The sequence below is a fragment of the Schistocerca serialis genome, chromosome 1, assembly GCF_023864345.2.
Source record: "Schistocerca serialis cubense isolate TAMUIC-IGC-003099 chromosome 1, iqSchSeri2.2, whole genome shotgun sequence".
NCBI lineage: Eukaryota > Metazoa > Arthropoda > Insecta > Orthoptera > Acrididae > Schistocerca > Schistocerca serialis.
The window spans coordinates 1,064,450,441-1,064,477,468 of NC_064638.1; the positions used below are offsets into that span (position 1 = coordinate 1,064,450,441).

Consider the following 27,028-nt stretch of genomic DNA (forward strand, 5'->3'; position numbering starts at 1 on the left):
TGTAGAAATAAGAAAATCAAAGACATCCAAGCACTGCAGGTGAGATACAATACATACAACAAATGACGTCCCTCGGGGATCTGTTCTAGGCCCTGTTATTTTCATATTTTTCATAAATGATCTCCCAGAACACATACCAAATGCTAACTCCATTCTGTATACCAGCGACTCAAATATCTCGATAACCAGTAGAGGTGACACATTGCACGATGCAGTCAATTGAAACTACTTGTGAATTACAATCTTGGTTTGAAGCAAATAAACTACTCATAAATACTCAAAAACTGTAAGTATAAACATCCACACTAGACAAAATCTTACCCCCTTCAATTTAGTTGTAGTTATTGGCAAATATGACATTACAAATAGGCAGGACACCATATTTCTTGGACTTACCATCAGTAACACTCTAAATTGGAAACCACATATTGAGGCACTGCCACAAAAGCTTAATAAAACCTGTTATCTATTAAGATCATTAGAAGACACAGCCAGTGTAGATACCTTGAAGTTAGTGTACCATGCCCTGTTTGAGTCTGTCTTGAGCTGCTGCCTAATCTTCTGGGGAAATAGCTCTGATTCTCTCATAATTTTCCAGTTACAAAAACAAGTGGTAAGAATAATGAAATGTGAAAAGAAAACTGCACACTGTAAACCACTGTTTCAACAGTTAAAAATCCTGTCACTGCTATGCCTCTACGTAATGGAACTAGCTTGTTTTACTGTACAGCACTTGGAATCCCTACACAGAAATGCAGACTGTCACACACATGACACCAGAAACAAAACGCAATTACAAATTATAGCTCACAACACAAAATTATATGTGAATGGGGTTAAGTGCATGGGTGTTAAAATATACAACCACCTCCCAACAGACATAAAAACAAGCAAAAACCCAAAAATAATGAGAATTAAGTTAAAGGAATTTCTTGAAACAAAATTTTAATTACTTATAATTAGCTGTTTATTCATTTGTAGATATTTCTACTTAGTAAGAAAGTTTAATTATTGTGTCTTATTTATATTCTGTCTGTATCACATATATGTATTCTGCTATGTGAAGTATGTACTATAAAATTTTAATTACTTGTAAGAAGCTGTCTATTCACTTGTAGGTATTTCTACTTAGTAAGATAATTTAATTATTGTATGTTATTCATATTCTGTCTGTATCTTTTGTATGTATTCTGCTAAGTGCAGTATGTACCACCACTGTCATCTGTCACCACATTTTTTATATTTTATCGATATATCCTATATATATCCTGCTATGTAAGCTATCCACCACTACCGTCATGTCTCATCATACCCCATCTTATCAGTATTTTCAAAATGACTTTTCCTATATCATGATGTGCTTTGCTGTACAAATTGTATGATCTACAGGACTGATAATTAAAAAATAAAAAAATAAATAGACTACTGTTTTGTTACTGCATGTGGGTCGAGAGACAATTATGTGTCAGGTGATCAAAAAGTCAGTATAAATTTGAAAACTCAATAAACCACGGAATAATGTAGAGAGAGAGGTAAAAATTGACACACATGCTTGGAATGACATGGGGTTTTATTAGACGCGTGAAAGATCTCTTGAGCGCGTCGTTTGGTGATGATCATGTACTCAGCCGCCACTTTCGTCATGCTTGGCCTCCAAGGTCCCCAGACCTCAGTCTTTGCGATTATTGGCTTTGAGGTTACCTGAAGTTGCAAGTGTATCATGATCGACCGACATCTCTAGGGATGCTGAAAGACAACATCCGACGCCAATGCCTCACCATAACTCTCGACATGCTTTACAGTGCTGTTCACACCGTTATTCCTCGACTACAGCTATTGTTGAGGAACGATGATGGACATGTTCAGCATTTCCTGTAAAGAACATCATGTTTGCTTTGTCTTACTTTGTTATGCTAATTATTGCTATTCTGATAAGATGAAGCGCCATTTGTCGAGCATTTTTTGAACGTTTGTATTTTTTGGTTCTAATAAAACCCCATGGCATTCCAAGCATGTGTGTCAATTTGTACCTCTCTATCTACATTATTCTGTGATTTATTCAGTTTTCAAATTTATACTGACTTTTCGATCATCCGGTATATCGCTATTGATACTTTGCTAAGAGAATTCCGAATAGACCATCAAGACAGTTGGAGATTTTCCCTTAATTATGTTGGAAAGATTTCGTAAGCTTGTAATGAGTGGATTTAGATTTTTAAATACAAGGTTAGGTGATGCAGTAATGATACTAGGGCACAGTCAGCGGAACTGTTTGATGAATTTTATTGGAATGTACCTCCTCGTATTTTTGTTTTGTACTTGACCTGTGGTCAAGTGATCTTTGAGTGAGGGGCTTAGTGTAGCGTCGTTGGTATGCTGATGCTGTGTTAGGTTGAAGACTGCTACTTGTGTGCCGTAAATACGACTGTAAATGAAAGTTTTAATGCCCGCCATTGTGTATAATGAGGTCCAGTTTTGTTGCCTGTAAGAGTTGGTTCCACATGCCAAAGGATTTGGATGTTGCATATAGTTTGAAGATTTTGGGATAAGCATGTTCTAAGTTAAGTGTTATCTATTTGTGCAGATTTGTGGAGGACAGTGTTACTACAAGGTAGTAACTAGTTGTATACTGTGGAATTATTTAATAATGGAGCGTCGTTCTCAAGTTTTTCTTGATCGTAGGATCACATACAAGGACAAACGGATCGAAAGTGAATTGTGATTACCAGACTATTTAGCCCATATGCATTGTACGGGCTAACCCATTTGAAGACAGAAAACCCAACTGCTACCATATGCTAGTAATGAGTAACGAGTGACATTCAATTAGATTTGTAGTGGGTATGTGAGAAGCCAATAACTGAAGTGGTTGACTTCTGAAAATCTGATTTTAAAATGAGCTTAAGAAGTGGTGGTGGCGTGTAGGTTTTACATTGTGCTTTTGTTAAAAAAAATCTGTCTCGTTCAGTGTGGGGATTAAATAATTAGATTTGTGGTCACTCATTCACATCAACATTTGCCGATATAAGGATCTGATTCATTTTAAATAAACTCTAATTCGCTAAAATTAGGACCAAGTCCTCATATTATCATTTTACCCACTACTCTAAAGTGAAATCCAATTTCGAACTTTGAAAAGAAAAAAATAATTAAAGGTTGAAATTTTAATGATCTGATGTATAACAAGTGCAAGCACACTCAAGTCAGCGATATAATATAAATAAATGAATGACAAGTCTTTAAACAGAAAGCAGAGAAGTATTTCATCAAAGTTTACTATTTATGTAATGTGTCGAAAGGTAACACTGGAGTTAGAGTTAAAAAATACTGACAATTACAAACCAAAGATTTACTTATGAAAGAACTCTGATCTAGTGCAAGATACTATATTTAAACTTTGTTAGTAGAGGTATTGCTAGTAAGAAGATGAACATAAATGTTGTTTATTTCCTTAGTAATCAATACATCTTTGGCCATAGTCGACAACTTCTTTACAAAACTAATTAACTGCAGAACGTTTTACACATTTTGGAATATGTAATTGCTGTAATTGTGAAGAAGGATTAATTAACTAAATAATTTAAAATCAATTACAACATTGTTATTATCTGGGTAACAAGTTATGTGGTGTCAATATTTTTATGGCACTCATGTTTGTGCTATGTTGTTGATCTCTACAATTATTTATGAGCTTAACTCAAAAAGATCTGTGGGATTGTTATAATATTATATTGTTGGAAAGTTTACTTGCCATTTCGATCAGGTACGCGAGTGCTGATTGTTTTCTGAATTGTTCATACAGTGTTTTCAAGAACCTTTTATCTTCTGAGACGTTACATCGAGATGTGTTGCGCCTCCTCACGAATCATTAACAAGTTATTTCGTCTATATTTAATTTTTTTCTTTTGTAGTAGGTTGGGGTGACGCCTGAACGTTTTATCGGGGTTAGATACACTATGTGATCAAAAATATACGTTTTTCATATTAGGTGCATTGTGTTGCCACCTATAGCCAGGTAATCCATATCAGTGACCTCAGTAGTCATTAGACATCATGAGAGAACAGAATGGGGCGCTCTGTGGAACTCATGGACTTCGAATGTGGTCAGGTGATTGGGTGTCACTTGGGTCGTACATGAAGTGAAAACGTGAAGGAATACGTACAGCACAAAACGTACAGGCCGACCTCGTATGTTGACTGACAGAGACTGCTGACAGTTGAAGAGGGTCATAATGTGTAATAGGCAGACATCTATCCAGACCATCATACAGGAATTCCAAAACTGAATCAGGATTCACTGCAAGTACTATGGCCGTTAGGTGGGAGGTGAGAGTACTTGGATTTCACAGTTGAGCGGTTGCTCATATGCCACACATCACACTGGTAAATGCCAAACGACGCCTCGCTTGGTGTAAAAAGCATAAACATTTGACGATTCAACAGTGGAAAAACGTTGTGTGGAGTGACGAATCATGGTACACAATGTGGCGATCCGATGGCAGGGTGTGGGCATGGCGAATTCCCGGTGAACATCATCTGCCAGTGTGTGTAGTACCAACAGTAAAATTCGGAGGCAGTAGTGGTTGTGTTTTGCATGGAGGCGGCTTGCATCCCTTGTTATTTTGCTTGGCACTATCATAGCACAGGTCTATATCGATTAAGCACCTTCTTGCTTCCCACTGTTGAAGAGCAATTCCGGGATGGCGATTGCATCTTTCAACACGATCGAGCACCTGATCATAATGCACAGCCTGTGGCGGAGTGGTTACACGACAATAACGTCCCTGTAATGGAATGGCCTGCACAGAGTCCTGACCTGAATCCTATAGAATACCTTTGGGATTTTTGGAATGATGTCTTTGTGCCAGGCCTCACCAACTGACATCGATACTCTCCTCAGTGCAGGACTCTGTGAAGAATGGACTGACATTCCCCAAGAAACCTTCCAGCACCATGGGTGATGACCATCCGTCTTATCAAAGACACCACCAACGCAGTGGTTTATCAAAGAGTTTGCTGAAGTACCCGAATCGATATAAATGACAACTGATCAGTGCAAGGTCCCAAAGGTAGAACTAAAATAAATATTTCAAAACACGAAGAAAGTAAAATATATTCTGAGGAAGTGAATGAGCCAACTAACAGGCACCCTTCAAGGAATGATGATGTATGTTGATTAAAAACCATTTGAATCTAGCTCTTACGCACTTATTCAGCCAATTAGCGCTATTTCTGTGATTCCAGCAATCTTCACATATCCTTACAAATTCAGTGAATGACATATCAGTTTCTACATATGCTTGGTAAATATGTTGTAAATTCAAATTGTCTTATTTGAAGGCTGTAATGAGGTTTCTATTATCCCTCACCAACTGTTTTGAGATTCTAGTATATATTTGACTCAGATAAAATACAACACCCCCTATGACGACCGAAACAGAAATATATATTTTCGAATTTGATTGTAATTTTTTACAGCAACATCATCAAATATGAACATGATGTTTGGCTTTTCTGGTGAGGGGATATCACTGCTTTCAGTGAATGTTATGTACATCACACCATCGACACCTAGCAATGTCTCCTGTAATAGTTGGCACTTGGGTTGAAATGGTGTCTTTAAGAACACACATACCTGCTTGTGTATTATCGGGACGAAGTATTGAAAGGTGGCTACACTGAGTCACAGAGCCAGAGATTGCGCCAAAGATTATTATACCGCCGCCTCCACTGGTGCAGTAGTAGTTCAGAGGTTGCCATGGGCAGTGCTTGTTGAGAGGATGTCGAGAGCAGTACTAGTTCAGAGGATGTCGTGTGCAGTTGTTGTTCTGTTGGGCGAGAGAATAGATGCTGTTCGGTTGGTGTAATGTATAGATGGAAGATGTTGCAATGATCACAGTGTATTTTTCGTCAATATATATGGAGGTAACAAAAAAAAAAATTATTTCACTTTCGTTAATGACAATGCCTCTTGGTCACAGGTTCAGTCAACAAAGCATCTGGCTCGTGTTCATGTATTAGACTTGTAATTCTTGTTTCTATGTGCAATTATAGTATTTCTGGTTTTTCAATTAGTTCATTGTAAATGGTGTTTAAAATACACTCCTGGAAATTGAAATAAGAACACCGTGAATTCATTGTCCCAGGAAGGGGAAACTTTATTGACACATTCCTGGGGTCAGATACATCACATGATCACACTGACAGAACCACAGGCACATAGACACAGACAACAGAGCATGCACAATGTCGGCACTAGTACAGTGTATATCCACCTTTCGCAGCAATGCAGGCTGCTATTCTCCCATGGAGACGATCGTAGAGATGCTGGATGTAGTCCTGTGGAACGGCTTGCCATGCCATTTCCACCTGGCGCCTCAGTTGGACCAGCGTTCGTGCTGGACGTGCAGACCGCGTGAGACGACGCTTCATCCAGTCCCAAACATGCTCAGTGGGGGACAGATCCGGAGATCTTGCTGGCCAGGGTAGTTGACTTACACCTTCTAGAGCACGTTGGGTGGCACGGGATACATGCGGACGTGCATTGTCCTGTTGGAACAGCAAGTTCCCTTGCCGGTCTAGGAATGGTAGAACGATGGGTTCGATGACGGTTTGGATGTACCGTGCACTATTCAGTGTCCCCTCGACGATCACCAGTGGTGTACGGCCAGTGTAGGAGATCGCTCCCCACACCATGATGCCGGGTGTTGGCCCTGTGTGCCTCGGTCGTATGCAGTCCTGATTGTGGCGCTCACCTGGACGGCGCCAAACACCCATACGACCATCATTGGCACCAAGGCAGAAGCGACTCTCATCGCTGAAGACGACACGTCTCCATTCGTCCCTCCATTCACGCCTGTCGCGACACCACTGGAGGCGGGCTGCACGATGTTGGGGCGTGAGCGGAAGACGGCCTAACGGTGTGCGGGACCGTAGCCCAGCTTCATGGAGACGGTTGCGAATGGTCCTCGCCGATACCCCAGGAGCAACAGTGTCCCTAATTTGCTGGGAAGTGGCGGTGCGGTCCCCTATGGCACTGTGTAGGATCCTACGGTCTTGGCGTGCATCCGTGCGTCGCTGCGGTCCGGTCCCAGGTCGACGGGCACGTGCACCTTCCGCCGACCACTGGCGACAACATCGATGTACTGTGGAGACCTCACGCCCCACGTGTTGAGCAATTCGGCGGTACGTCCACCCGGCCTCCCGCATGCCCACTATACGCCCTCGCTCAAAGTCCGTCAACTGCACATACGGTTCACGTCCACACTGTCGCGGCATGCTACCAGTGTTAAAGACTGCGATGGAGCTCCGTATGCCCGGCAAACTGGCTGACACTGACAGCGGCGGTGCACAAATGCTGCGCAGCTAGCGCCATTCGACGGCCAACACCGCGGTTCCTGGTGTGTCCGCTGTGCCGTGCGTGTGATCATTGCTTGTACAGCCCTCTCGCAGTGTCCGGAGCAAGTATGGTGGGTCTGACACACCGGTGTCAATGTGTTCTTTTTTCCATTTCCAGGAGTGTATCTTGTAGTATTGAGGAAGAACCGTGCCAGATACATGTACGTTGAATCACACTTCCACACACAGAACAGTTACACTTGTGCTTTGTTGTTCCGTAGCTTTTATAGTTGCAGGGGACTTAATTAATCAATTGTGTTAACGGAAATTTCCTTTCATTCTTTTTTGTTCTTTTATGCAGTCAGATTGCGTACTAATACTAGTCAGGGCCAAACCAGACACACAGCTACTAAAATTATTGCACATTAATCAAGCCCCCATGCAGTATCCCATTCTTCTTCGTCCTCTTTTCCACTGTCACGATACTAGTCACCTGCAAAAAATCCCTGTGATGATGAGGATGCACCACCTGTCCAGCTATGAAAACGATTATATTAGGAATTGGCATGTGTGGGGTTTTTATAGAAAAAACATTTGTGATAAGAATAATATATGTAGCCATTATAGTGAGATCACCTTATCAGCTGAGCTCAAAGCTTGAGATTATTTGTAATTCTTTTATGTATATAAAATTTGCACTTCAGGAGTGGTACTTAGGACGCATTACATCAAGGAAAAAATACATTGATTCATTTTTCAAAGTATTTCCCGGTTTACTGTTTCTTGTATGCACTGAATTCTGCATGTATTTCCCCTGAAACGATAGGAACATCACAAAACTTTGGTATCACGTCTGTAAATTTAGCATGGATGGACTCCATAACTATTGGAGTTGACTTTGGCTCTTTATTGATATATGAACTAAGGCACTGTTCTAGATCATCTACATGTACACAGTATCATTATATACACTCAAATACACGGTAGCCATGGCTCCAAACTCTCTAACACAAGAGATATCACAAGCCTTAGTTCCCACAGTGGAATACTGTAAATAAATTGATCAGTCTCCAGATTTCACACTGAGGGCTTTGTCGTCATACATTGATGTAATAGAGAGCGTTAGGCCAGCACAGCAAATGTCTGGGGTAGACAGAGATGAGTAGTACCCCATAGTCATCCGAGCATTGATGTAGGGTATTATATGACATAGTTCTTCTCATTCGATCTCAGTGAACTGCACTTTAACACTGTTCGTTTCATTTTCGATCTCCATGACCACACACACCATTTACTGTCTGTTGCTTCTATGCCTATATTGAAATGCGTTGATCCTTTATCAGTAAAATTATATGTGGAGGTGAATAGCAGTAGTGCACAGGGAGCAACTGGTATTTCTCATCCACCACACCCACACTCTGTCCTTTCAGTATCACTGGAATGTTCCATGATTCGGTGGATGGTGCACACGTCAGAGTCCAGTACTGACCTGCGCCATGCTGCAGGAGCAAGTTGAGGACAGGCTGGGTGTCTTCAACGATGAGTACCACAGACAACAGCGCCTCATTGTTCTGCTCCAGTATACCGACCAGGTGTGCTACAGGATCCCATGTGCCAGCTGCTGCTATAGTTCCCAACAAGCTGGAGATTGCTACAGGTCCTGACAAGCTGGAGGTCACCTCAGCTGTTAAACAAAGTAGAAGAAGAACCATTACAAAGAAATGAAGCTGGTCAAAACTAAGGGTAAAAATTTTGTTCTAAGGCGTTTCGTTAGTACAAGTTGCATATATTCAGGGGCAAGTATACATGCAGGGGCAAACCGATTGTTATGCTAATAGATTTATGACCCCTGGGAGTGGATTTATGAGCCCCTCGGGGTAATCCATCCTTCTGAGTGATGATTCTCCCCTCCCCCTTCCCCTTCTCCCCCTACCCCTCTAGGAAATCCCCAACCCTCCCCCTCCCCCTCACCAATATAAGCACACTTTTGATTCCAAATTAATTGACTAATTAATTTAATTGTTCAATTAATTACTCCCTCCCCTCTGGGAAATCTCGCCTCTACACTCCCCCTCACACCTTCTTTCCACCACACCCCTCCCCTCCACATTTGGAAACTGGTGGCAAAAGGACTCGGTCTGTGCTGAGCTGCTGGAAAAGAAGGACATAGGGTAGTTTACTTTCTTTATTTTGGGTGCTACGCCATTGGAAGAGGGAAAATCTCAGCCCCTCCCTTCCCCCACCCCCTCCCGTCCCTCACCTGGAAATTTGCAGGAAATGCTCAGTCTTTGCTGGACTATTGGATTGGAAGGTGCAAGTACTACATTGCCCAGCAACTACATATGCTAATTACATAATTACACTGGTGCAGATTGGAGGTGTTGTCTTGTTGAAAAATTTTCGTGTGTGTGCTCTCCTTGACATACAGGGATCGACAGAGCTAGTACACAATGCCACCACCCCCCTTCCCAGAGAAAAATTGGCGGAAAAAATCGTTGAGCTGGTAGAGTGGAAGGATTCCACAACAGGAAATTTAACTACAATACGGAGGGCATAAGAATATAGTGCCGATTTTTAAAATTCATTTTGCGGGGCTTGGATCTCTTTACTTGGTGGGAAAAGCTCACCACTCGTTGCTGGTTTGGAAGATACAGACGTTGTATAATGCAACGAAAAGAAGTAATTAAATGCATAAATAGATCGCATTTTTCCAATCGAATAAGGAATACTGTCATAAATCGACGTCAAAATAACTCACCACACATAATTACACTGTTAAAAACTTCCCAGTCACGTCTTCACACCGACCACGGGGCACAGATCCTGGGAGCTACAGCCGCACCAGCTACTTCACGTATTCTTACACGTGCAGGTCAGGAGAGAGGCCCGTGTACAGAGCTGATCCACAGTGCAGGAGACAGCTTCGTCCTATTACACTACCCCATATAGAATAACCACAGATGCTCATCTCGATGTATGGGCCTCGACTGAGCTCATTCATAAATCTGCCACAGAGGGCATTTGAAACGGGTTTTTTCCTCCCTCATCACTTCCCTCAGGAACAAATAGAACCACAATACTCACATGAAAATTGGTGGGAGCCAACAGGAATGTAGGAACACTACATCCAGTCATGTGCTCTCAGTCGCAGTCAGTCAGTGAAATAACCATGAAGCGTAACAGCAGCCATGATCCTCATCTGCCTGTGTGTTGCAGAATCATAAAAATAGGTACTCATTAATGTATGTCGTTCTCTGACAAGTTCCATTTCTTTGTTCAGCTCCATGTCTTTGTCTGTGGATGCTTCTTGTTTCTTATCCTTTGTTCAGCGGCTTTCTGCGTGTCTGGACTGGTAGAAACCTCCAGGGTGTCTGGACCAGCAGCAGCCACCATCGGCTCGTCGAGACCCGCAGCAACCTCTGGCGTGTGGGGGCCAGCAGTGGCACCAGCGCCATGGGATCCTGTAGTGCACCTAACCAGCATGTTGGAGCAGGACAACGAGCTGCTGTTATCCATCTCACTCATTGATTTGTGTAATGAAGACATATAGCGAATCCCTGACTCTCAGAAGAACTGTGCTGGAGGCCCTATACCACATGGTACAGGTCAGTACTCGTCTCCAAAATATGCACCATCCCAGACCATTCCAGTGTTGCTGAAAGGGTGGAGTGTTGATATGGTGGATGAGGCGCTCACGATATCACCCAGTGCTCTGCTGCTTTTCACTTCAGCTTTTAATTTAACAGCTAGCGGTTCAAAGCACTTAAATATTGGTACAGAAGCATCAGTGGACACTGACTGGCGTGTTGTGTTAGAGATTGAAGATGCATAATGGAGTATTAAAGTTCAATTTACAGAGATGGAATGGGATGAACTGTGTCATGCAGAATCCAACATCAAGCAACAGATGACCACCGAGTATCCTCCATCTCCTGACATTTGGCCAGACACTAACTATAAATCACTGTATGACGGTGTGACACTCATTGTTAGAGTCGATCCATTTAGCTGCAGCAGTCCACCATGACAAACTTGTTCGGCCTATGGATGGTGCAATCCAGTGTCTTGGAAAGACTGAACATTGGGCTGCCATGTGTTCAAACTACGTGTAAAGATATTGTGAACTATCTCTTTACGTATAGTGTGCATACAGACGATTTAGGACAGTGTATCACTGGTTCATTTTTTACAGTATTTCCCGAATAACCGTTTCTTGTACATACTGAACTATGTTTGTATCTCTCTCAAACTGCGGTTTTCCTTTAGTTTCTTCTTTTGACATCGTATTGATACACTGTCCTAAATCGTCTGTATGCACACTATACGTAAAGAGATAGTTCACAATATCTTTACACGTAGTTTGAACACATGGCAGCCCAATGTTCAGTCTTTCCAAGACACTGGATTGCACCATCCATAGGCCGAACAAGTTTGTCATGGTGGACTGCTGCAGCTAAATGGCTGCAGCAGTCCACCATGACAAACTTGTTCGGCCTATGGATGGTGCAATCCAGTGTCTTGGAAAGACTGAACATTGGGCTGCCATGTGTTCAAACTACGTGTAAAGATATTGTGAACTATCTCTTTACGTATAGTGTGCATACAGACGATTTAGGACAGTGTATCAATACGATGTCAAAAGAAGAAACTAAAGGAAAACCGCAGTTTGAGAGAGATACAAACATAGTTCAGTATGTACAAGAAACGGTTATTCGGGAAATACTGTAAAAAATGAACCAGTGATTTCTGTAGTTCGTGTAATACAGCCTATGTATCATTGTTGAAATGTAGGTAAAATACATACATCATTGTAAATTCTGTGTGTTATTTTTGACTTCATGACCCTCTCATTATTACATAGCCATGGTAGCTCAGTCAGTAAGATTATTGCGCTATAGTGGCTACATCTATTATTATTTTTATTACAAGTGTTCATTTCTCTATTAAAGTCCGTTGCACCCCAAAACCTGATGTAATCGGTTTCATTGCAGGGTGGGTGAAGTATCCGAACTTTGTTGTACGAGTTTGGTCCTGTGATGATGCAGAAGATGACCGGAAGAAGAAGAAGAATGGGATACTCCTACCCACAATATATGTGCAATCATTGTAGGTCCATCCAACTGTGGCAAGACAAATGTCCTCATGTCACTACTAACACACCTAGATGGAGTCCGCTTTGAGTGTGTACATGTTTTTTTCAAAAACGCTTTTTCAACCCAAGTACCAGCTAATGCAAAAGAAACTGCAAGCTGTAGATGGTGTAACATATGCGACAGTCAGTCAAAATAGTCAAATCCTCATCAAAAAGTAAAGCCAAACACAGTGTTCATATTTTACAATGTTGCTGTGGATAACCAGAATCAAATTCTACTATATTTTTGTTTTGGTCAAGATATGGGTTTTGTATTTTATTTGAGTCAGACGTATTCCAGAATCTCAAAACAGTTGAGGGATAATGCAAATCTCTTTGTAACTTTCAAATAAGACAATTTGAATTTTAAACACATTTGCCAGGTGCATGTAGGATCTGAATGTTATTCAGTGATTTTGTAAAGATATGCACCGATTGCTGTAATCACAAACAGTATGGGGTTCTCGTTATTAATAAATCAAGAAAACTGAATGACGAGAGGTACAGATGAAACTTCCAAGAGTTTCTTTACGTATATCTACGAAAAAAGTGATGAGTATGTTATTATTCATTGCACTGTGGACAAGGTCGCATGTATGTCAGGCATTCAGCCCGAGAGACAGGTGTTCATAGATAGAATATTTCAGTCTCTCAGAAGTGAAGTTAAGGAGCTAGAGACAGATGCCCAGACCCTTCTGAGCCTGATCAACGAATTAAATGCTAGGGTTAAGGAACTAGAGATGTACATCTGGAGCATTCTCAGAAAGAAAGTACACAACTATGCTGTAAAGGTTGATGAACTGAAAAGAAAGTACACGACTTATCCTTAAAGGTTGAGTGAAATGTGTATAAAGTGCAGCCCGTGAAGGACTCCGCATAGTATATAACACGATGTTGGCTAAGCATAAGGTCATCACTGCATGGAAGGCTGTTTGACAGAAGTTATGACTGCTGAGGTGAGGACATGTGGATCAAGGGAAGACACTGAAATAAATCGTTAGACTAGTTACAGAATCTCTCGATGAACTTTCAGCAAACTTGCGCAAACGAGGACGGTAGTGCTATTTCCGGGTTCATCAACAATTACAGTGACGCTAGGATAGACAAAACATTTGGTGCCAGTGATGAAAAAAATACGTGTTGGGCATGCAGCCTGTAAGTTTAAAAGAAAAACCAATATAGACAGTCGATAGGGAATTTCAAAGAACACCAGATCTACTGAACACCATTTTCCTAAAACCCTCAACAACAGTAACATTTTCACCTGAAGGTCTGGAGACGTATGGTGAAATAATACAATTGACCAGTGTACTCAGGAAAGCAGGAAACCAACGCAGTGCGAAATACAGAGGCATTATAAATCCGTTTCTATTACACAGTCGGTATAGCAATTGTGATGGTATTGACATTCAGCATCCTAATGAGGTCACTGATCGACTCCAATGGCTCATGGAATCAGCTATTGCAGGCAATACCGCTCATTCGAATGAGGTTGTCTCAGTAATTTCAGGGCTTAGAGAGAGAGGTATAATCGAATAGCTTGAGAACTAAACAGACCAGCATGCAAAACCTGTCCTCATTGGCATGTCATGATTAAAGGTTTGGATAATTGAATGCAGACTGATCCTGTAGATATGAGGGAATATTCACATGAGAATAATGGATTCAAATATATTTTAATAGTAATTGATGCACACTCCAAATTTTGCTGGGCATTACGTGTTAAAACAAAAACAGGGAGATGCATCATGGAGCTGTTTGAGCATTTGTTGCTGACAGGGACGATGCGATGCCCTGACAACTTCCAAACTGATCATGGTGGAGAGTATTACAATAGGTATTTCAAGACCATGTTGCGGCAGTATGGAATACATCACTACTCAACATTCACCCCCCTCAAGATGAGTATCATGGAACTTCTGAACAGAACAATAAAAGGTCGAACAGGGGTGCATTTTAATCTTCACAGTTCATGCAAATGGACAGATATCCTCCCAGAAATAATTACACAGTATAATTGAACCAAAGATAGCACAGTAAAAATGAGACCAATCGATGTTTGTCATAATGGATAAAGTGTACCAGCGTATTAAAATGTTCAATCCATGTAAACAGAAATTTAATGTGGGTGATTTGGTATAAGACAGCATTTGAGAAGTCATAACTCCCAAACTGGTCAAGTGACATATTCAGTTTCTAAAATGAAGAGAAAAATTCCAGAACTTACATCTTAAAGTATAGTCATGGCACTGAAATTTCAGGATGCTTTTACGCCAAGGAAGTCCAGAAGAGCTCAGAACTGCACATGTTTCTCGTAGAGCTTGTCATAAGATGTCGAAGGAATAGAGCACTAGTTAAACAGGTTGGTTGTCCTGCAAGACAAAACAGCTGGATTGACGCTGGCAGCGCGGAGTGGTCGCGTGGTTTGAGGCGCCATGTCACTGATTGCGCAGCCCCTCCCGCCGGAAGTTCGAGTCCTCCCTCAGGCGTGGATGTGTGTGTTGTTCTTAGCATAAGTTAGTTGAAATAGTGTGTAAGTCTAGGGACCGATGACCTCAGCAGTTTGGTCCTTTAGTAATTCACACACATTTGAACATGTAATTCACACACATTTGAACATTTGATTGACGTTGACGATTTGCTATATAATGGAATCCACAGAACACAACCAGCAAAGTAGAATTACATGAGTGATAGCAGACTCTAAGAGTCGCCACCTTCTTGTAACCCAATGTCAATTCATTATTTTTGAATGGCTGGTCACAGTTTAACAGCATTTGGAAAGCTGAGATAGTGACTCACAACTGAGAGAGGTACAAACGGTAGTGTTTAAAATAAACAGTTTTCATAGTACGCATCTGCTGCACAGCGCATTTGTTGTTGTCTGTAGTTGCAGGCCCTTAATCCATGACAATCTTAGATTCTGATATGCAACTTCATATACTAGTCTAGAGGATGCTCGGCATATTTTCTTAAGTAATATGAACACTGATGGAGTTTCTGTTGTTCTGTAGATGTATTTTTAGTCATTTCACTTCACAATACAATTAACATCAATCACCATACTAACTCAACACATACGTAACTCATACTCCAAACTTGAACTGAACAAGGATAAAGATTTACCTTTAACAACATGTACCAAAGAAAACACTATCGTTTATATATCTATTCATGCAAAAGTATCTTGGAGCATACATTACAAAAACAAAGTACAAATAACTGCGTATCATTGTATATCTTTTTAAGAATTCCATAATAATTACAGTAATTATGTAAAGTGTTTATATCTGTTAACATTTATAGATTTTTATACAGCTATTTGGTAGTGGATTTCCGGGTTTTGAGTCTTTAAATTGGGAATCGGTCATTTCATATGATTCATGACGAGATAGTCCATTTGTCTCACCATAACCAGTTTTATTGCGAGAAGCATTATAGGAGATGGTGATATTCTCGACAAACTTCCGGTCGAACTCCACATTCCAACGTATAATTATTGCTGATCTGATCTCAAGCTTCAAAAACGTTTGGTCATGCTGATAAGGAGATTGAACAGCTTGACGAGGAGTGTTTGGAACAAGCCATTACTTACGCAAAATATAAAGATCTCCGAGGACGTCACGCTGCAGATCGAATTTCAGCTGATAAATCCATGGCAATATGTGCAAGAAAGGCTTAGGGCAGCTCACTGCAGCCTTTGCAGTTGATAAAATCATATGTGGTAAAATTAACATGCGTTTGGGTGTGAATTTCAAGCAAATTATGAACGCAGCTAGTCGTGCACTGAAGAAGAAGAAGAAGAAGAAGACGATGAAACAAGAAGCCAGGGCAGGATTGTTTGAAAAACTGTATCCTGACGGCGATGTATGCTGCTAGAAGTGGCCTGAAGCATAAAGGACCGATTAAAGTACCCCGACTTCCGCCGACATTCAAGACATCAGACGGACTTTTCCCCTTCCCAAATTCCAGCCTTCGCAGATATCTCGGCGATGGGCTCTCTGGCTGGTGGTGCTGCAGCTATTGCCAGAACAGTCAAGAATGTACAGAACTCCCGGGAGCAACTACAGAAAGCGAGAAGACATAACTGCATGATAGAAGCAACAGCCATCGGAAAAGGACTATACTTGAAATCATACAAGAAAGAACTAGATCTCTTCATAAATAAAAAAAGCCCATTAGCTATCCTACCGGACAAGACCGCTTACCAATACAGATCTGCTCGAGTTTGTTAGGAAAAAATTCAGCATTCTATGATTCCATGGCGTGTTTATGCCGAATACATTACCGAAGACTACGTGGAAATCTGGAGAATGTGGAATTATGACTTTAGAAGTTTCTGGGGGCCAGGAACTCATTGGGTGGTGTATATTAAGAAAAATACAAGCAACGTCTACTATTTAGACTCATTTGGAGACCAGCCACAACTAGAAAATTTACAACTATACTTCAACGACAGAGAACGTATGTTCTACAATTTTCATCGCTGCCATGACTCTAATACCTAATTATGCAGGCAGGCATGTGTGCATCATGTTCCTTCTAATGTTTACAAGGAAGCCTGTATGCACTATGTGATCAAAAGTATCTGGGCAACTCCAAAAAATATGTTTTTCATATTAGGCGCATTGTGCTGCCACCTACTGCCAGGTACTCCATATCAGCGACCAAGACATAGTTTCATTTCTGATTAGCTGATCGTACTCGCTACCAATCAGAATGCTCGCTCATGATCATACTCACGACAAAATTGGCCTACTCCAATCCTTAGACACAGACGCTTTTGCGTGAATCTGACATGCAAATATTAAAGTAATGTTTAATAACGAAAACGAAAAGGCGATAATTCTGAAAATATTCGTTAGATACAGATTTTTCTCCAGCCACCTTTCTGGCTGCTCTATTAGAATAGCAATCACACCTAGATATACGTCATCAGCAAAGTGGGTAAATTCCACAGGATCATTTTCCCACGACAGGCCTGTGTAACTCTTGCAGGTTACTTATATGGTATATAATGTAACATCTAAATCTGAAGAATGTCCCACTTACACACTCTCATTTATTCACATTTTTTCCCACAACAATATTACACACAAATAATAATTTTGTCTGATTTTTATATTACGAAAATGAAAAATAATTGTAGTTTTAATATGAAAATCTCAATTAATTAACTCTGAACACTGATAGTTCTGTTTATGTTTTTCAATTATACCAAAAGATAAACTATTATATTTCCTAAATGAATTTAGTTCCCTAAGCGTCGGTTTTTGACTTTTTTAGCAATTTTTTATTTCTGAAACTATGATAGTTACAATGTTGAAATTTTTATACAATCTTCTGAATAACAAAAGGTAGTGTACCGATTTTGAAAATAATTGAATAATATTTAATATCATTTATTTAGGTTCTTAGGTGGCATGAATGTACAGTAGCTCGAAGTGACAATGGAGCCATTCTGATGCTGCAGTACCAGCAGGTGTATATGACTCAGGCAGGACACAACTTGTGGTCTCCTTCACAGCCTCCAGCTCCAATACTGTGGGCTGTACTGCAGTGTAGCTTACTGCATTAATTGTTATCATGTGTTAACATGTGATGTCACACACTATCATTCAATTTAATTCCTACTGTGAAGTTTGTAGCTATTGTACATAAATGCTCTGAGACTGCTATTGATAAAATCTTTGTACACAAATCTAGGAAAACAAGTCATATTACGAAACTAATAGTAAATGGACTATCTGATCATGACATGCAGCATCTTATGTTAAATGTTGAAACATGTCAGGATAAAAAATCTATTAAATCTGAGTACAGGAGGCTAATAAATCAATCAAAAATTGAGAAGTTTTGGAGATTGTTCAAAGACATGAACTGGATAGATGTTTACAGTAGTTCTGACTCAAATGGAAAATACAAAGCATTCATTAGTAAAGTTACTTCTTCTTTTGAAAATTTTTTCCCCTAAAGATAACTCAAATGAAACAGAAATCTGAAAATAAACCAAGAATTACACAAGGAATAAAGCGATCATGTGGGACAGAAACAAGACTGCTGTAATGTTAGTATTGTAATGCATTGCAAAGAATACTGAAAAATATTGAAGCAAGTAATCTAGAAATCTAAGCAGCTTTATTATGAGGAAAAGATAATTACATCAGGCAACAAAATAAAAACTATATGGGATATATTGAAGATGGAGACAGACTTTGTTTCTGTTACTGGCAGATTGGGATTATTAGGTTCAGTAAACAGTGCAGCAGAGTACCTGAGACCAGTGTTTACAAACAGCTTCAGTGAAACAGAAATGTTGCACAGATCTCGCAAAGAAGTAGCATCCATCAATAAATCCTTAAAATCAAAGTGTTCTAGTGGTTTGATAACATATGAACAAAGTTAATCAAAGAGTGCCATGCAGGTTAAGCACTGTTTTAAGCTATTTGTGTAATCAATCTCTTATCAATAGAACATTTCCAGACTGGCTAAAATATGCTGAATTTAAGCCTCTTTACAACAAGGGGGAAAAGAGACACCATCAAACTACTGACCAATGTCAATTTTGTCAGCTTTTTTAAAAGCATTTGAAAAGGTTGTGTTCAAGCATCCCTTATGCATGTGACAGCAAACAATATATTGTACAACTCACAGTTTGGGTTTCTTATGGGTTCTGATATAGAGAATGCTATTTATACATACAATGAGAATGTACTTATTTAATTAGATAACAAATTAGAGGCTACTGGAATTTTCTGTGACCTGTCAAAAGCCTTTGACTGTGTGAATCACAAAATTCTCTTAAGTAAATTAGAATATTATGGTACCAAAGTGAGTGCTGCGAAATGGTTTGAGTCTTATCCAACTAACAGGAAACAAAGGGTCTTATTGCAAAATAACTGTGCAGTAGGCAGTCAATCTTTATCTGATTGGGTATTAATTACATGTAGTGTTCCACAAGGCTCCATCTTGAGACCATTTCTTTTTATTTTGTACATTAATGACCTCTCGTGCATTACATTGCCAGATTCTAAGATTGTTTTGTTTGCAGATGATAGAAACATTAAAATAAGTAGCAAGTCACGTACAGATCAAATTTTCACTGATATTAATAAATAGTTTAAAGCCAATTAACTGTCGTCAAACTTTGAAAAGACGATTTCCTTCCAGCATGTGTATAACATATGAAGACACTCAGATGAGAGAGGTTGACAGTGTTAAATTTCTGGGATTACAGCTCTAAAATTCAAGGGTCTAGGATATACCACAGAATTGCTAAAGCACCTAAAGAAGTCTGTATTTGCAGTGTAAGTGATGTCATATGTAGGAGATATAAACATAAAAAACTTGTGTACTTTGCTTACTTTCATTCTATTATGTTATACAGAATCATATTCTGGGGTAGCTCGTGAAGCTAAGCAAAACTTTTTAGCACACAAAAACGTGTAATAAGACTCATTTGTGGTGTAAATTGAAGAACATCGTGTAGAAAACTGTTCGAGGAACTTTTAATTCTAACTACTACTTCTCAGTATACTTATTCCTTAATGAAGTTTCTTGCAAGTAATGTATCTCTATTTGCAACCAATAGCTCAATATATAGTATCAATTCTAGGAATAAGAACAATCTACATAGAGACCTAAAATCCCTTACTTTAGTGCAGAAAGGGGTCCAATATTCAGGAACACACATTTTGAGTAAATTGCCAACAACCATAAAAAACCTCATTTCACATGCAGCACACTTTGAACAGAGTTTGAAGATTTTTTGATAGGTAGCTCCTTATACTCTATAACTGAAATCTTAACAGGGAATGTTAGACCAGCTTAAGTAAAAAGTCTGTTAGATTTCAGTTTTGACAGCACTTGGTCACAAGATTAGGTATTTTGTTTGTGATAAATTTATTAAAAGTGCATAACTATATTTTTTTCTGACAGAGTATTAATTCTGTAAATATAGGCAGTTCCAGTTTACTATGTTGTATACACCTATTCTGACACTCTCCTGACAAATGATCAGGATATTGAGAATTATATTCAGATGTTTTACGTTTTTGATGCTATACTTTCTGACTTGTTTGACACTGTAAATAATTAAATAAAATATATGTATATAAGTAAATATGATTATTTATATTATTTTGGTTTTTTTATAATTTTTGTTGAACTGAATTGAGATGGATGGAAATATTTAAAAATCAATGAATATATTTAAACCATGATAAGGTGGCATCGGACATATGCTTTGAGAATTTCGTCGCCGTAAGAAGGAGGTTTGTGGACCACATTATTTCTGAGCTAAAATGAGATAAATACTGAAAATACAGTTTACATATAATGTTGAAATTTTAGGATCATGGATTAAACAAATAATGAAATCACAATAGCGTTAATCATAACTATAATTACTGAAGTGCACTATGCTACTTACATTGGGAATACAATATTAATCGCTAGTGGTATGTTGATTATCCGCACGTCGGTATCTCGTCCGTGCACAGTGGAAATTTCCTTATACAGGGTGTTACAAAAGGCACGGCCAAACTTTCAGGAAACATTCCTCACACACAAAGAAAGAAAATATGTTATGTGGACATGTGTCCGGAAACGCTTACTTTCCATGTTATGGCTCATTTTATTACTTCTCTTCAAATCACATTAATCATGGAATGGAAACACACAGCAACAGAACGTAACAGCGTGACTTCAAACACTTTGTTACAGGAAATGTTCGAAATGTCCTCCGTTAGCGAGGATACATGCATCCACCCTCCTTCGCATGGAATCCCTGATGCGCTGATGCAGCCCTGGAGAATGGGGTATTGTATCACAGCCGTCCACAATACGAGCACAAAGAGTCTCTACATTTGGTACCAGGGTTGCGTAGACAAGAGCTTTCAAATGCTCCCATAAATGAAAGTCAAGAGGGTTGAGGTCAGGAGAGCGTGGAGATCATGGAATTGGTCCGCCTCTACCAATCCATCGGTCAATGAATCTTTTGTTGAGAAGCATACAAACACTTCGACTGAAATGTGCAGGAGCTCCATCCTGCATGAACCACATGTTGTGTTGTACTTGTAAAGGCACATGTTCTAGCAGCACAGGTAGAGTATCCTGTATGAAATCATGATAACGTGCTCCATTGAGCGTAGGTGGAAGAACATGGGGCCCAATCAAGACATCACCAACAATGCCTGCCCAAACGTTCACAGAAAATCTGTGTTGATGACGTGACTGCACAATTGCGTGCGGATTATCATTAGCCCACACATATTGATCGTGAAAATTTACAATTTGATCACGTTGGAATGAAGCCTCATCCGTAAAGAGAACATTTGCACTGAAATAAGGATTGACACATTGTTGGATGAACCATTCGCAGAAGTGTACCCGTGGAGGCCAATCAGCTGCTGATAGTGCCTGCACATGCTGTACATGGTACGGAAACAATTGGTTCTCCCGTAGCACTCTCCATACAGTGACGTGGTCAACGTTACCTTGTACAGCAGCAATTTCTCTGACGGTGACGTTAGGGTTATCGTCAACTGCACGAAGAATTGCCTCGTCCATTTTGGGTGTCCTCGTCGTTCTAGGTCTTCCCCAGTCGCGAGTCAGGCTGGAATGTTCCGTGCTCCCTAAGACGCCGATCAATTGCTTCGAACGTCTTCCTGTCTAGACACCTTCGTCCTGGAAATCTGTCTCGATACAAACGTACCGCGCCGTGCTAATCCATACATCAAATGGGCATCTGCCAGCTCCGCATTTGTAAACATTGCACTGACTGCAAAACCACGTTCGTGATGAACACTAACCTGTTGATGCTACGTACTGATGTGCTGATGCTAGTACTGTAGAGCCATGAGTCGCATGTCAACACAAGCACCGAAGTCAACATAACCTTCCTTCAATTGGGCCAACTGGCGGTGAATCGAGGAAGTACAGTACATACTGACGAAACTAAAATGAGCTCTAACGTGGAAATTAAGCGTTTCCGGACACATGTCCACATAACGTCTTTTCTTTATTTGTGTGTGAGGAATGTTTCCTGAAAGTTTGGCCGTACCTTTTTGTAACACCCTGTATAATTACTAGTAAGCGCGAGTACGCGCCCTGCAGTACGCAGTGACTTTTTATAAAATTAAAGAGTTTAAATTAGAGCGGCCAGTCTAACGCGCGAGGCTCTCCCTCGACTCCATTCCAGAACAGATAACAAAAGAAGTAATTAACAAAAGACTAGACATCCTTTCTGTGTCTCACCAGCGATCACATGCGACCGCGCACAAGATAACTTGCATTGGCTTCCATACTTTATTGGACACGGTTCTCTGATTAAGAAAAAACAGATTTACATGCTATGGCTAAAAATGTGCCTTTAAAACACCCACGAGAATCATGTCATTTTTGGGTCTATGGAACGAAAACTGAATCTAGACTAATCTAAAAAACGCGCCGACCGCCGCTACTCTCGCAACTGCACTGCAGCGAAACAGCTGTGAATGTGTCCCCATGACTGCAGGCAAGAGCCATATCCAGGATTTTTTCTTTGTACCTGCCTATTGCGACAGCCTTAATTAAGACTCGACATCCGGTCGCTGACCCCTCATGACAACTCCTGCCGCTGGTCGTGGAATAATGAAATACAGGCAGGCGTGACTTGCAGTAACCGCAATGCCACACCTGACATAGATTCCTCAGTTTAATAAATTCACTTTAGCCAATTTGAAAAAGGGGTGTTGTTTTGTCAATATACCTCGAATTTCTCATGCGAAATGTAGACTTCCCCCTTTTATACGAGTTATTTTTGAAGACAGAAGAAATCGTACCAGCCACGCGTTTTCACTTGTGATAATGCTGTACAATACTATGTATTTTCTCCTCAGGTAAAAAAATATCTTTTCTTATCAGCTTCATATCTGCTAATTCTGCATCGCAGGACTAGAATATTAAACTCACTGTTGGCTCGGAACAGAGTGCTAAGAGCATGCTCTGACTCTGGCATAGGTTGCTTTCTCACTTTCGAACTCAATACTTCATCACATATGAAGTCCCTTAACGTAGCAGCACATCGGAGTTGTTAATATCAGTTCAATACTACCTATCACATTCTAAATTGGGTAATATAGCTGATTTTTATTACGATGATCGTCTTTCTCTATGTAGGTGGGAGATGGAAATTTCGTTAAAAGATCTCGCCGCAACGAGAAAACACCTGATTACAGCTCCATTTCCAGAATCATATCCGTGGTTCTCTATCCCTCGCTTCCATCCGCATGGTGGCACTTCATTGATACCAAACTGATAGGCTAATTGATTAAAATGATCATAGTAGACACTTTGCACAGTGAGTAATTTTTTTCCGCTGTCCGATTACACTCTACAGGTAGCTCAAATCAAAATCCCTGGAAGGAAGTCAGTGTTCTTTTTGACATTTTCAGCTCCCTTAATGTGTCATGGAATGTAGTCGAATTAAGTCGAGTGATGCTGAGGGAATTAGATTAGGAAATGAGTAAAGGAGTTTTGCTATTTGGGGGGCAAAATAACTGATGATGGTCGAAGTAGAGAGGATATAAAATGTAGACTGGCAATGGCAAGGAAAGCGTTTCTGAAGAACAGAAATTTGTTAACATCGAGTATAGATTTAAGTGTCAGGAAGTCGTTTCTGAAAGTATTTGTATGGAGCGTAGCAATGTATGGAAGTGAAACATGGACGATAAATAGTTTGGACAAGAAGAGGATAGAAGCTTTCGAAATGTGGTGCTACAGAAGAATACTCAAGATAAGATGGGTAGATCACATAACTAATGAGGAGGTATTGAATAGAATTGGGGAGAAGAGAAGTTTGCGGCACAACTTGACTAGAAGAAGGGATCGGTTGGTAGGACATGTTCTGAGGCATAAAGGGATCACCAATTTAGTATTGGAGGGCAGCGTGGAGGGTAAAAATCGTAGAAGGAGACCAAGAGATGAATACACTAAGCAGATTCAGAAGGATGTAGGTTGCAGTAGGTACTGGGAGATGAAGAAGCTTGCACAGGATAGAGTAGCATGGAGAGCTCCATCAAACCAGTCTCAGGACTGAAGACCACAACGACAACAACAGTGAGAACTGACATTGGAAGCTGACTGCATAAGGATTCTACCGCCGCCATACATTTTGCATGACTATGAAGATAAGATACGAGAAATTAGCGCTCATAAGGAGGCACATGGGTAGTCTTTTCCCCCTTTGCGAGTGGAATAGGAAATGCAATAGCCAGTATTGTTACAGGTTACCCTCCGCCATGCTGTATGATGGATTGCAAAGTAAGTACATAGATAGAAATGTAAATTTAGTCTACTTATTAAGATGTCAGTCCATCCATTTATAGGCATACAAACCTCACAGAGTATCTCTTACTTGCTGTATTCTCGCGAATCTTCCAGTCTTCGATACATTGCATTTGGATCCATATGATTTACACGAGTAAGACATGTCCCCAGCCAAGACACAGACTACTGCTAATTCTCTCGAAATCGCATCACATTCCGATAGGACTGCTCCATTAGTTAGAAGGCTGTCTAGTCCTCCACCTGTCACAGACTAGGTAGAGACCTATCACAATGAGAAAAATAGTACACTAACGCGCAGGAGGAAATTCACAACCATGTCGAGTATACACGGACTGTACGAAGAAGTTCAGAAGCATAACACCTGCAATTCACCGATATCGAATCACAGTCTATAACTATTACCCTTTCCATGTCCTGATCTCCTGTGATTACGGCATTAGAAATACGACAGTGTAATGGTGTCATAGACTTCTCTGACAGCACAGTTTCTCTCTCTCTCGCTCGCTCTCCCTCGTTGTTTTTATAACATCTAATGGAGCAAAACCACGAACTACAAAAACTTCGCTAATATCACTCGGTAGAGAACTCGTTATTAGCGCTCCTCTCTGTTCAGATGTATCGAAAACAAATACCATCTGCCTGTTGACATCGACCAAATGTGGTGATGCTGTTAAATATACATGTATTGTTCCACTGGAAGTGCCAATGATCGAAGTCGCTTGCACAGACCTGTGTAAAGTTTCGTCGCCTGTACTGTAGGAGAACCATATCCCACAGACTATCAATCACAAGAGAAGGTTGAAAGCCTTCTACTTACGTTTCAAATCTAGACTTTAATAATAAAATGGGAAGGTACTGTTAATCAGAACTCAGGGAGAAGTTGTGATCTAAATGAGAATAGATTTATCATCCTTAACATCACAAGACAGTAAAAATGACTAAAGAAACCCCCACACAAACATTTTTATTTGACAAACGCTTTCATTAACATGGGGTCTATGGTGGACAAAGTGATCAGCTGGGGATCGACACACGACACTAACAGGAACACTGTTCCATTTACCTGACTTCATACACGTGAATCAGGGTTATGGGACAGAAACTACGCCACCATCAAGTTTCTATATTCTACCATTCCAAAAAGAAAAATACGGTTCAAAAGAACAGGGTGCTGAGAAACTTATATTGGAGTCCTACGCCGTATCAGCGAATATCTTACCCTCCTCCTCCTGCTCCCCCCCCCCCCCCCCCCCCCATGAACCATGGACCATGCCGTTGGTGGGGAGGTTTGCGTGCCTCAGTGATACAGATGACCGTACCGTAGGTGCAACCGCAACGGAGGGGTATCTGTTGAGAGGCCAGACAAACGTGTGGTTCCTGAAGAGGGGCAGCAGCCTTTTCAGTAGTTGCAGGGGAAACAGTCTGAATGATTGACTGATGTGGCCTTGTAAAACTAACGAAAACGGCCTTGCTGTGCTGGTACTGCGAACGGCTGAAAGCAAGGGGAAACTACAGGCGTAATTTTTCCCAAGGGCATGCAGCTTTACTGCATGGTTAAATGATGATGGCGTCCTCTTGGGTAAAATATTCCAGAGGTAAAATAGTCCCCCATTCAGATCTTCGGGCGGGGACTACTCAGGAGGACGTCGTTATCAGGAGAAAGAAAACTAGTCTTCTACGGATAGGAGCGTGGACTGTCAGATCCCTTAATCGGGTAGGTAGGTTAGAAAATTTAAAAAGGGAAATCGATAGGTTAAAGTTAGATATAGTGGGAGTTAGTGACGTTCGGTGGCAGGAGGAACAAGACTTTTGGTCAGGTGAATACAGGGCTATAAATACAAAATAAAATAGGGGTAATGCAGTAGTAGGTTTAATAATGAATAAAAAAATAGGAGTGCGGGTAAGCGACTACAAACAGCGTAGTGAACGCATAATTGTGGCCAATATAGACACGAAGCCCACACCTACTACTGTAGTACAAGTTTATATGCCAACTAGTTCTGCAGATGATGAAAAAATTGATGAAATGTATGATGAGATAAAAGAAATTATTCAGGTAGTGAAGGGAGACGAAAATTTAATAGTCATGGGTGACTGGAATTCGAGAGTAGGAAAAGGGAGAGATGGAAACATACTAGGAACTGTAGATTAAAACTGAAGAAACTGCAAAATGGTGGAAATTTAAGGAGATGGGACCTGGATAAACTGACTTAATCGGAGGTTGTACAG

General features: G+C 40.4%; 1 pseudogene; it reads left to right on the top strand.

Moving 5' to 3' along the window:
* Nucleotides 1-23,332: 23,332 nt before the first annotated feature.
* LOC126424120 (U2 spliceosomal RNA) lies at nt 23,333-23,503 on the top strand (annotated as a pseudogene).
* Nucleotides 23,504-27,028: the final 3,525 nt, after the last annotated feature.